Raw genomic sequence first — 12501 nt, 5'->3', positions numbered from 1 at the left:
GGAATCATTCTATTCTTCATGAAATCAGTAAAATCCTTACACTAATAAAAACTAAAACTACGTACTGTATGCAAAACACACACATCATCGTTAGCTTCGTGTGTGTAAACGTTCATTCTAAGAAATTACAGAGTAGTATAACTAACACCTGATTGGTTGGTTGGTAGCCATGGAGATCTGTTATCCAATGACTGCCCTCTGTTTCTGTTCTATTTATAGACATATGCCATGGATGGCACTAGGTTTGAACGTTACCATGTTTGTGATTTTTTGACTGCTGACGGCAAAAATTACTCAATAATTTTCTTTATATAATTATTCCTTTGTGAAAACAATAATATAATATGATCATTTTAACTTTAACGTATAGTGGTATGAAAAATACCAGTGTGTCGTAGCGATGCATCATCAATATAGTGGTATGAAAATACCAAATGGTGTTGTAGCGATATGTAATCACAAAGTACAAATCCTTTTCCCGGACCATCCTCATAATTTTACGACTCTTCAACTTCAAGATCGATATGGTGAAATATATTATATAGTCATACTTATTGTTAAAATTCACAAGTTGAACTGCAAAACATTATATTTTGATTGTTATGTACATATATTTTTTGTGTTTTACGGAATGTTTGTTTTGAAAATAATACCTATTAGTGAACATATGGTATTAATTGTCCACATTATTTTTATTATAGGTGATCTTAATTATCTCACATTCATTTAACAGTATTATATTAATATTTATTTAAATAAACTGTAATTAATAAATAACAATAATGAAAAACATAAAGGGAAAAAATGTTTTTGCTGCAGTAGTGGTGTTTGTTTGATTATGCATCTGACCTCACATTTCCGAAATCTGAAAAATTCCAAAAACTGAAACATCGGAATGTGTGTGTACTGCACATTTTTTAAACGCACACAAATGTCTACACATTTACTGAGAGAGAGAGAGCGAGAGAGAGTTATTTTTACAATTATTTTATTATCTTGGGATTCTTTTTTAATCTTGAGATTTTCTATTCAATTCTCGAGATTAATAAGAAAATTACCATAACTTGACTAGCAGCAGCACACATCTGAATGACTCGGCCATTAGCAGGCTAAACCACCAACCTTATGAACTGACGCTCTCGGAAAAGGAACTCGAATGATACATGAGATACATGACAAAACCACTGTTTATTGGTGAAAATTTGGGGGTCGCATGATATGGGAGATTGCAAGTTACTCGAGTATATATGGTATGTGATTTTTTTTTAGCCTTTTATGGAGCAAAATCTAGCAAGAAATTGCCATTCCCAGTTGGCAACACTGGCCTAGCCACGTTTGTCCAAGTTTTGTTTGTTGTTGTTATGAAGTGTGGTGTGCGACGCGTTCTTTAAATTGTACCCATATAACCAAGTTAATTATGTGGCATCCAAAAGCCCTGATTCTTTCGCTGCATACTGCTGGTAGTATTATCGTAATTATATTTACCGACGATTGCACTGCAAAATCGTCGCCATCTTTTATCAACATAGATTGTTGGTGAGTACCCATATGATTTACATAATTTTGATAGTTCTCTTACCACTCATCCTCTCTTTCCTTGTAAAAAAAAAAAAAAAAAAGAGGCCCACCATGCGTATGTAGGCTTCTAGCTGTAATCCTTAGGCTAGTAGGCTACATATGTACAGTAGTACATATACTACATTTATTTTTTAAGGCTAATTTTGTAAAATAACTAAAACTTATGTGAATGAACGAATTCCAGTGTTTACGATAACGCTGCAGCAAAAAATGGTCAAGGAATGCCTTTACATAGAGGCGTGATGCTGACCAATAGGAGAGCAGGATCTTATGGTAGTGACTAGCATCAGGAACCAATGGGAGAGCGGGAGGATGGTGACTAGTCTACTCAGTTGGCAGCTCGCGAGTTTTAAAATTGTTCTGGTGGTCCGGGCGAATCTCGGATTTTACCCTTTCGCAACCAAAATTATTTTCGTATACAGAGGTAGAAAAATCTTCGTCTTTGCTTTTGTAACTTGGATTTTTCGTAAGTAGGAACTTTCGTATGTTGAGGTTCCACTGTATTATCTTTGATGTTCATAATTAATTGGTTTGGGTGTGATCAAATGGGGCATTTAGCGAGTGAGTATAAGAAAGATAGGGGTATTAAATGTTAAGGTGTGGACAGGTAGGTCACATAGCTAGTGGATGTCAGGGTACCCGTGTGAATGTGGTTTGTGGCAACTGTGGGAAGAACAGGCATTATGCTAGGATGTGTAAAGAACAGCGTGCGAAATGTGTTGAATGTGGAATGGAAGGTCATATGGCGAGTGTGTGTAAAAAAGTTGAGTATATCTTAGTTTTACCAGACCACTGAGCTGATTAACAGCTCTCCTAGGGCTGGCCTGAAGGATTAGATATTTTTATGTGGCGAGGAACCAATTGGTCACCTAGCAACCTTCAGTTTTTTGTGGGATCTGAACCACATTATGTCAAGAAATTCTATCACCAGAAATAAATTCCTCTGATTCTGTTTTGGCCGAGCCGAGAATCGAATTTCGGACCACCGGATTAGTAGGCGAAAGAGGATAAGTCAGGCAGGGAATTCGGGAAACTAGGTTTTAAGGGGATTCTGTTGGGTGGGTCCTCTAGTATGCAACAGTATGTTCGGAAGAATGCGATGAGTGAGTAGTTGAGGGTGAATAAGTGTGAGCCGAGTGTTAGTGAGCGGGTTGTCTGTAGAAGAAAATGGAATAAGGTAAGGAAAGGGATTGAAAGTGAGAAACGTGAACTGCATGATAGAGGGGTTAGTGTTAGAGTAAAAATGGTGGATGAGGCGTGTAATACGGATGACTTTGACGGAGTGAATGATATGTATAGCGTGTGTGGGTTTAAATTGTCAGGGTTTAGTGAGATTTCAGCAGGAAGGGAATCAAATTGTGTGGACGTGGTTGGCAGTATGAACAAGTCTCTCCAGGAGTTTGGCAGGAGTAAATGAGGTAAGTGATTTGGTGGCAGAGTTACGAGAAATATTATGACGAGAACTGGAAGATATAGATGAAGTAGTGAGCGGAATTTGGGAGGATAGTAGTGAGGGAGATGGTAATGGGAGTCTGACTGGAAATGGTCTGGGAGAAGTGGATGGCTGTGTAACTGAGTGTGTATTAGAGCCCTCAAACAAGATCCAGGGGCCTGCGTCTGAGCATCCATGGGTGTTGCGGAAGGCTATTTAGTGTGGGTGTTGCGAGTGAAAGGAGGTGTCGGCAAATGTAAGGGGGAGGTAATATGGAGGAGTTATGGGAGTTCCATTTGACAGTGTCCTTGAGGAGAGAGAGAGAGAGAGAGAGAAGTGGCTTTGGATTGGTTGTGGTTGTTGGGAATATCTGAGGGTTAGATGTTTCGTGTGGTTGATGTGTGAGAGGGAGCGAGCTGTCGAGAGAGAGAGAGAGAGAGAGAGAGAGAGAGAGAGAGAGAGAGAGAGAGAGAGAGAGAGAGAGAGAGAGAGAGTGGTGGGTAGGTGGTTAGCGAGTGAATTGCTCATTTGACAACGGGGCATATTTGGTTGTCGGTTGGCGCGCGGTGGCGAGCCAGCGGCCGGCAGGAGTCTGTAATGGGAAATCATGAAGGACAGATGTTTGGGCAGCAGTCTTGGCAGTATTGTTGGTCAGTTGTGTTGTGTTTTCAGGGAGTTATTTGAGTTGTTTGTGCTTGTATTTTAAGGTTGTTGTGGTTGTATGTTGGGAGGTGGTTGTGCTTGTGAGTTTTTGTTGAGTTGTGAGTTGTTATAGTTGAGGGTTGTTGTTGGTGAGCTGTTGTGATTTTTTGGTGTTGTTGTGAGGGGTTGGGTGTGGGCTTGTGTGGTTGTTGGTTGGGTGTTGTGGAGTGGGGTTGTTGGTGAGCTGTCGTGGTTTCCTGGTGTTGCTGTTGTTTTGGCTGTAGTCCTTGGTTGTTGTTGTGGTTGTAGGCCTTGTTTGTTTTGTTGTTAAGTTGTGGTTATAGTCCTTGTTTGTTATGTTGTGGGGTTGTGGTCCTTGGTTGCTTGTCGTGTTGTTGTTGTTTTGTGTAGTTGTGGTTCTTAGTTGTTGTCGTGTTGTTGAGTTGTGTGGTTATAGTTCTTTGTTGGTGGTTGTGTGTTGGTTTGTGGCAGTTGTTGGTGTCCCAGCAACCTCGTCCAGCGGACAATACAGCATAGCCCTGAGTATCTGGAGTTGGGGTGAGTACATGTGTTTGTGTCTTGTTCTGTGTGTAGGTAAGTCAATTGTCCTGCGTTTTTTCTGTAGCATGAAGAGGAAAGTGTGGCTGAGAGTGAGTTTGGCAGCTGGAATAGTTAAATTTATGTGGGGGGGGCCTTGACCGCTTGTTTTTAGCTCGTGATCCTGCCACAAGCCCTCCTATGTTTCATCTTGGGTTGGAAGAAAGACTGATATGTCACTAAGTTCAAGCGTGGTCTTTGACTCGCTTCCACCTCAACTAAGTATCGGATGCCAGATGCCACAGATTTCTTATACGTATTACAATTTTTTTTATTGTTTTTAACCAGTTTCAGGCTGGCACCATAAGATTTATCCTACTGTTAAGACCTCAGGTTTATTAGCTTTGAAAAATACAAATTTATAAAAAAAAAATTTATTTGGGCAAATTCCATTAGGAGATACACATATCTAAGAATAAGGAGAATTTCTGATGGTGTCCTTTGAGTGAGGATTAAGAAATAAAGATTGTGCTAGCACCGATCCCAGACAATTCAGGCTAGGAATAATGAGTATGCCATTTGTAATGATAGGAAGTTCATATCATTTATACATATATGCACTATTCATTAATGTACACAACACAGTGCAATGTCTTCAATGTCATTCAGATTGAGTGAAGTAATCTGGGTGTTGTTGTATAGAACTCAGGTTATGATTAGGTTATTATGTTTCAATTCACTCAGACTATACAATCCCTTGTGATTTGAAATTCTATACTCATTTCAAAAAGTCTGAATAAATTGGTGCCATGACCAGGATTATTGTGATTGGTTGTTATACCAGTGATCTATGCGGTTAGTGTTTGTGAAATTTTAAGGAGTGTTGTGATATTTGGCGGTAAAGGCAAGACGTGACACTCTGGTGCTGGGGGCCTTATTAGATTAGTCACGTGTTAGCCTAGCTTAAATGGATAAGTAGTAGGACCAATTTGGTCAGTCATCGCATAGCCTAACAAATGCCTAATCCTTTTGCTAGTATCTTGGTGGAATTTTAACCTTCTTAACTATTTTTTTTTAGAAAATAGCTACAGCCAATCCAGATGTATTCCAAATAGGACGAAAAGTTGCTGTGGTAGGACACTCCCATGTAAAACATCTAAGTCATTTTATGACAGGATGTTGTAGTAAGAGTGATGTGAAGCTAAAGCAGCACTTTTGGAAAATCAGGGGCAATGTGTGATAGTTTACTGGATCCTGTACTGGTGGCTAGATTACAGGCAGTCCCAGGGTTACGACGGGGGTTCCGTTCTTGAGACGCGTTGTAACCCGAAAATCGTCGTAAGCCAGAACATCATAAAAAATCCTAAGAAAACCTTACTTTTAATGCTTTGGGTGCATTAAAAACTATGTAAACTGCATTCTTATTGCATTTTTCACTAAAAAAACCCTTCAAATATTGATTATTTTGCATTTTTGGAGTTATATTTCTTCTTCAAGATCAGTGTTGTAGGCGTTGTAACCCTGGAACATGCGTCTTAAACCTGGAAATAATTTTTAACCTCGGAATGTCGTAAGCCAAACCCATTGTAAGCCATATATTTATGTATGTATGTATGTATATATATATATATATGTGTGTTGTGTGTGTGTATGTATATATATATATCTATATACACCCAAAATGCAAAATAATCAATATTTGAAGGCTTTTTTGATGAAAAATGCAATGAGAATGCAGTTTACATAGTTTTTAATGCACCCAATGCATTAAAAGTAAGGTTTTCTTAGTATTTTTGATGATGTTCCGGCTTACAACGATTTTCGGCTTACGACGTATCTCAAGAACGGAATCCCTGTCGTAACCCGGGGACTGCCTGTATATATATGTGATATGTGTGTCTGTGTGTATGTATACTTTCTTCATGTTGAAATACAGTAGGTGTACGAGAGAGAGAGAGAGAATCATCAGAGTTATTTTTCCAAAGTTAAAAGAAAACATTGAAATTTTGAATATTTCATTACAGGCAGTCCCCGGGTTACGACGGGGGTTCCGTTCTTGAGACACGTCGTAAGCCGAAAATCGTCGTAAGCCGGAACATTGTCAAAAATCCTAAGAAAACCTTACTTTTAATGCTTTGTGTGCATTGAAAACTATGTAAACTGCATTCTTATTGCATTTTTCATAAAAAAAAAACTTTAATTATTGATTATTTTGCATTTTTGGTGCCATATTTCATCTGCCAGATCAGCGTTTGTAGGCATCGTAAGTCTGGAACATGCGTCGTAACCCTGGAAATAATTTCTTATGAATATAATTGAAAAGCGTCGTAACCTCGGAACAACGTAAGCCGAGACTGTCGTAACCCGGGGACTGCCTGTCCTAGGTAATTTGGAGGGAGAGCTCCACATTTAATTTTGAGGTTTAAACCGTGTAAAAAAAAACTTTTAATATCAGGTTTCAGACTACATGAAAATTGGAAAACCTACCTAACATAACAGATTATATGATTATTATAAATGATAGGCTTATGGAAAGAAAAGGGATATTGATAATTTAGGCTATTTTGAGTGGCTAGTTTAGGTTAGCCTATAGTTCTGTTGACGTTTACCTGTGCATGACATTGCAGCAGCAACTTCTTTCCATAAAGTGGCAATGAAGTCATGATCATTGTGTTTGCGGTCACTAGCATCATAAATAGGGCGCTCCCGAACTAAGTTTAATCAGTAGTTTGACCAGCTTAGTTCTGATCGGTACTTGAGACTATGAATGACATCAAAAATAGGTCCAGCTCTATTTGTGACTTGACTTGACGCAACATTACGTCACTTGGTGGATTCAGTGTGAACGGTTTCTTTCAAAGGCCCATAGAAAGCAGTGTTAAACTTGGTTTGCAATTCATGGTGAATTAGCGTGACTCGACATGACGCAACGTGACGCATTTGGTGTGAACGCACCCTAAGGATTCTATTGTGCTCTCCTGGGAAAGGATTTCTGAAAACAAAAAACCAAAAATTTCCACTTACCCAATCCAAAAAAGGCCCGCTTTAATAAAAAATCATATAGGCCTTCAGTCACCTCTAATAGTTCTTCTTATAAGCAGGTAGGTGGACAGAAGGGACAACTCCCTCAAAAGGGACAACAACCTACTCAGCAGAAAGTACATCCTTTTCACAAGGTCTAAAAGCCGTCTTATAAAGGAAAAGCCACACCTGAAATGCGCATCAAGGGCAAAGGTAGAGGAAGAGGAGGATACCAATAGGAATTGTTTGGTCAGGGGTTGGCTTTAAAGATATCACAAGGAATGGAAGGCTTTTCTTTTGGGACACAGCATTATTCTAAATGGGTTGGGGTGGCAATGGTCTCATCCCCCTCACCTTTGAAATCCAGATCCCTCTCTGTAAGATTACTTGCAGAGGGCCCTGTTAAAAGGAGCCATAGAGAAACATTTGTATATTCATTGCCAAGCACATCACTTCAGTGTTCCCAAAAAGTATTCCTCCAAACGAAGAGTGATCCTCAACCCACTGACATTGAACAAATGTTTGCCAAAAGTTTCTAATAACTACCATTGCCCAAGTACGTTCAGTCATTCCAAAAGGGACCTGGACAGTTTCTGTATATCTGAAAGATGCACACTGGCAAATCCCTATTGCCATTCCCTTCCACCCCTTCTTAGGGTTCAGGATAGGGAAAAATATGTACAGGTTCAAGGCCATGAGAACTCAGGAAAGGAAGCATACATCCGATAGCTTATTTAGACGACTGGTTAATTAGGGGGTCATAAGAAAAAATTGCTTGAAAAACCTAAGAGCAGTGATCAACAGACTCCAGTTAAAGTGTTTTATAATAAATTGGAAAAAACCCATGTCACACCCAGCAGAGTTTCTATGGCTGGGAATGTGATTGGATACTGTTCATGGTCTTTTGTACCTCCCCCTGAAAACACAGAACAGAAATAGGAAAAAGCTCGAAAGATTCCTGACACAGCCCATTGTTTCCAGACTGCAGTTAGAACGTATGATGGGTCTACTGCAGTTTGCATCAGTAGCAGTTCTAACACTCAGATTGCAACTGAAAAATGTGAACAAATTTCATCTATCACATGCAAGAAAAATGATGCAAGATAAATCTCACAAAATGAATCAAAGTTGGGGAGATCGGACCCGGAAGGAATCTTTGGCAAAACAGGTCACCCTGACTCCTCCATCTGTAAAAGTGACAATATACACAGATGCCTCATTGACATGTTGCAAAGAACATTGGGAGGATCGTCAGGTAACGGGGAGATGGTCAGCTACCCTAAAGAATTGTCATACAATTTCTTAGAGCTGGTGGCTGTCTTTTTGTCTCTCAATAAACTCAAACCTCTGGAAGAGACACACATTCTGTTGGTCCTTGACAACACGACTGCAATGTCCCGCATCAAGAAATTGGAATCACGCTCACCTCCTCTCAATATGTTAATGTTAGCCATCCTTTGGATGGCACAGGTGAAGAAGTGGCACTTGTCTGCAATTCACCTTACAGGGTCTCACAATGTATAGCAGACTCTTTCTCAAGGAGGACGACAGCCTCAACAGAGTGGACATTGGACAACCACTCTTTTCAAACAGTAAACAACCTACTTCGACAACTGGAAGTGGACCTATTTGCCACATACAAGAATCACAAACTCCCAATATGTGTCCCTGAATTTGGACAGTCAAGCAACAGCAAGAGATGCCTTCCTACAAGACTAGAACAATTGGAAGACAGTATATTGTTTTCTTTGATTGTCCCAGATTTTGAAGGTTTTGAACAAACTCCTAACCTTCAAAGGAACAGCTTACTTAACCCTTTAACGCCGATTGGACGTATTAAATGTCGATATAAATTGTCTGTTGGGTGCCAGTTGGACGTATGGTACGTCTATATAAAAAAGTTTTTTTTTAAATTCGCGGAAAAAGTTATAGGCCTACTAGGCAAAAACTTTTGAATCACACGCCTTGGGGGATGCTGGGAGCTCACAGATCAAGGCATTGTTTTCTTTACAATCATTACCCAGGCGCGCAAGCGCGAATTTCTTTCTTCTAGCACAAAAAAGTATCAGCGACACATCTCAGAAATTATTTCGTCACTTTGACATAATTTTTGCACCATTTTATATTAGCCGTTACATGGAGTATTATATATGAAAATGTGCGCAATTTCATGTAGAATACAAAAAAAAACCATGGTTGTAGCTTTTATCAGTTTTGAAATATTTTCATATAAATAACGATAAGATCCAAATTATCAACCTTTGGTCAACTTTGACTCGACCGAAATGGTCAAAAAACACAATTGTAAGCTGAAACTCTTATATTTTAGTAATATTCAATCATTTACCTTCATTTTGCAACAAATTGGAAGTCTCTAGCACAATATTTCGATTTATGGTAAATTTATGAAAAAAAACTTTTTCCTTACGTCCGCACAGTAACTCTTCTGAAAAAAATCAGAAATTGTTTCCTCTGATTGTCGTAATGTTTGCACCATTTTAAATTAGCCGTTACATGGAGTATGATATATAAAAATGTACGCAATTTCATTTAGAATATAACTAAAAACAACTCATGGTTGTAGCTCTTATCAGTTTTAAAATATTTTTATATAAATAACGATAAGTGCCAAAATTTCAACCTTCGGTCAACTTTGACTCGACCGAAATGGTTGAAAAACGCAATTGTAAGCTAAAACTCTTATATTCTAGTAATATTCAATCATTTACCTTCATTTTGCAACAAATTGGAAGTCTCTAGCACAATATTTTGATTTATGGTGAATTTATGAAAAAAAACATTTTCCTTACGTCCGTGTGGTAACTTCCGAAAAAAACCATAAATTTTTTCGTCCAATTGTTGTAATGTTTGCACCATTTTAAATTAGCTGTTACATGGAGTATTATTTATGAAAATGTGCGCAATTTTATGTAGAATACAACGAAAAACAACCTATGGTTGTAGCTTTTATCAATTTTGAAATATTTTCATATAAATAACTCGACTGAAATGGTTGAAAATGCAATTGTAAGCTACAACACTTACAGTCTAGTAATATTCAATCAATTACCTTCATTTTGCAACAAACGGGAAGTCTCTAGCACAATATTTTGATTTATGGTGAATTTTTGAAAATAGCTTTTTTTTTTATGTCCGCACGTTACAAATTCATGCATCATTTTGTGGTAGTATTTTCTCTGTGTTGCCTTGATCGTTTTGCAATGTGTTATATACCAAAATGATTGCAATTTAGTGTACAATACTACGGAAAAAAATTAACTCATTATCTTTAACCGTTTTGCTCACAGCGCGATTTGTTTACAATTATATGTGGAAAAAATTTTTTTGCGCTGTCATATATCCCAATATTTATATATGATAATGATATTTTTTTTCATTTTTGATGGTTGCATAATAAACTTCAGGCAATGACAAAAAAAGGAGCCAAAAATGAACTCTTAATCTTGAAAACTAAGTGTGCTGTGATTTAAAAAAAAAAAAAAAAAAAAAACAAAAAAAAAAAAAAAAAAAAAAAAATTCCGCTTCGGCGGTTAAGGGTTAGTAGCCCCAAATTGGCCAAACAGGTATTGGTTCCTATTAGTTCAACAACGGATGATGAGATCAATGCCATTACCATCTGCTGTGCTATCCCAGAAAGTAGTAGGAAAAGGTGTTTATGCATCCTACTTTCTAAGATGAGACTTTCATGTATGGATTTTTTGAATAATCTATCGTGAAAACTACTCGCCCAATATTGCTAGGTATCTAGTGCAAAAACTACTGACATCATCTATCCAGCAATACCATTCCGTATGAAAATATGGTTAGATTATATCCATACTTAGAGAGCCCAATGGAGGTTTCTATAGAAACACTTCTAAATTTTCTTATATTTTTCTTCGAAGATGAGCATCTTCCAGTTACAACAATATGGCATACAAAGCAGGATTAAAATGAGCTCTTGCTTTATGGATTTGAGTTTGAATTCAGCATAGTTTTCACTTCCTTCTGCGGTCTTTCTCTCTACAAAGACATGCTCCCGAAAGACTTCCAATTAGTACTTGGTCCCTGAATAAGGTACTTAAACTTTTATGTACCTTAACACAACCACAACTCACATGCTTCAAAAAGCGATCTTGGTAGCATTACCATCGGGAGCCCATATTAACGAATTGGGCACTCTTAGACAGGGACAATATACCACACAAACTGCTGAAAATTAATTACTATTGTCCTCTGGTCTATCATTCATGGCCAAGAATGAAAATCCTTTAAGAAGGAAATCTATTCATATAAGAAAACTCATTTTAGTAGACAGAACATTATACCTAGTTCAAGCACTTAAGGTCTACCTAGAGGTCATGGGAAACTTCGGAAATGTATCTTCGAAGATGTCTCCAATTGTACCGGGTGGTCATCTGAGTTAGTATTCTTAAAACACTATTGCCATGAGGTGGAACAAATTGTGTATCAGTAGGTGGTATGGTTAGTCTTAACCTCATAGATGCTACAGCAGAAAACTAGGGGTCTTTCTAACGGGTGGGTATGCTGACTATTGCTGGGGAAGGTGCGTCAAGATCGCAACCATACCCAGCATGCTTAGGTAAGTTACTAGAGAACTTTACACTAAAGATGTATCTTATTTCTTAGTTTCGTGTTCTTTTTTAACGAAACTAGTGGCCTGACCTTGGACCGGAGATGATTTAGTTTTAATTTTGAGGTAGTTGGGATCGAAATTTTGGGAGCTTAAGTTTTTTGTCACCTGTCAATTTCTTTGTAATGCTGCTTTGAGGGTTAACCCGACTACCCAATCAAAAAGCAGGTTTTGACGGAGGAAAAACCTATAGTATTTGGTAGTTGCTGTTGAGTCCTCAAAACCCCCCAACTTCCCTAACAAAAAGACATGGGATTTGGGTAAAGGTTCATCCTGCATTGACCAACAGAGTAATGGCTCTTGGTCTTTTAACCGGCCCGATCATAAAACAAGATGGCTGATGCGCATGCACAGTAGTCACTTCTGCAGTTTTGACGTAGGGAAGTGGGTACAGCTTTGCTGAAGACAAGACAAAATGCCTTCTTGTCTTTGAGTCCATTATACTCTATCACGTGTCATAGTGTTTATTGTTATGGCATAATACCTGGTTACAAGACCAGGCTAAGAGATATTTCTTTGATATTAATCTAGTCACCATGGGGCTCTGGCACACACCATGGAGGGTAACTCCTTTGAGGACTCGACAAAGACTACCAAAAATAGGCTTTTCTTACGTCAAAGCCTGTTAATTTAACTT

At 38.2% G+C, this 12501-nt stretch overlaps 1 protein-coding gene across 1 annotated transcript in view; it reads left to right on the top strand.

The window, feature by feature from the left end:
* The window catches only part of LOC135215529 (NADH-ubiquinone oxidoreductase 49 kDa subunit-like), a 198304-nt gene that overhangs the window by 139234 nt on the left and 46569 nt on the right, over positions 1–12501 (top strand).

The sequence above is a fragment of the Macrobrachium nipponense genome, chromosome 19 (genome assembly GCF_015104395.2).
Source record: "Macrobrachium nipponense isolate FS-2020 chromosome 19, ASM1510439v2, whole genome shotgun sequence".
In the NCBI taxonomy this organism is placed as follows: domain Eukaryota; kingdom Metazoa; phylum Arthropoda; class Malacostraca; order Decapoda; family Palaemonidae; genus Macrobrachium; species Macrobrachium nipponense.
This window is presented reverse-complemented; position numbering and strand designations above follow the sequence as displayed.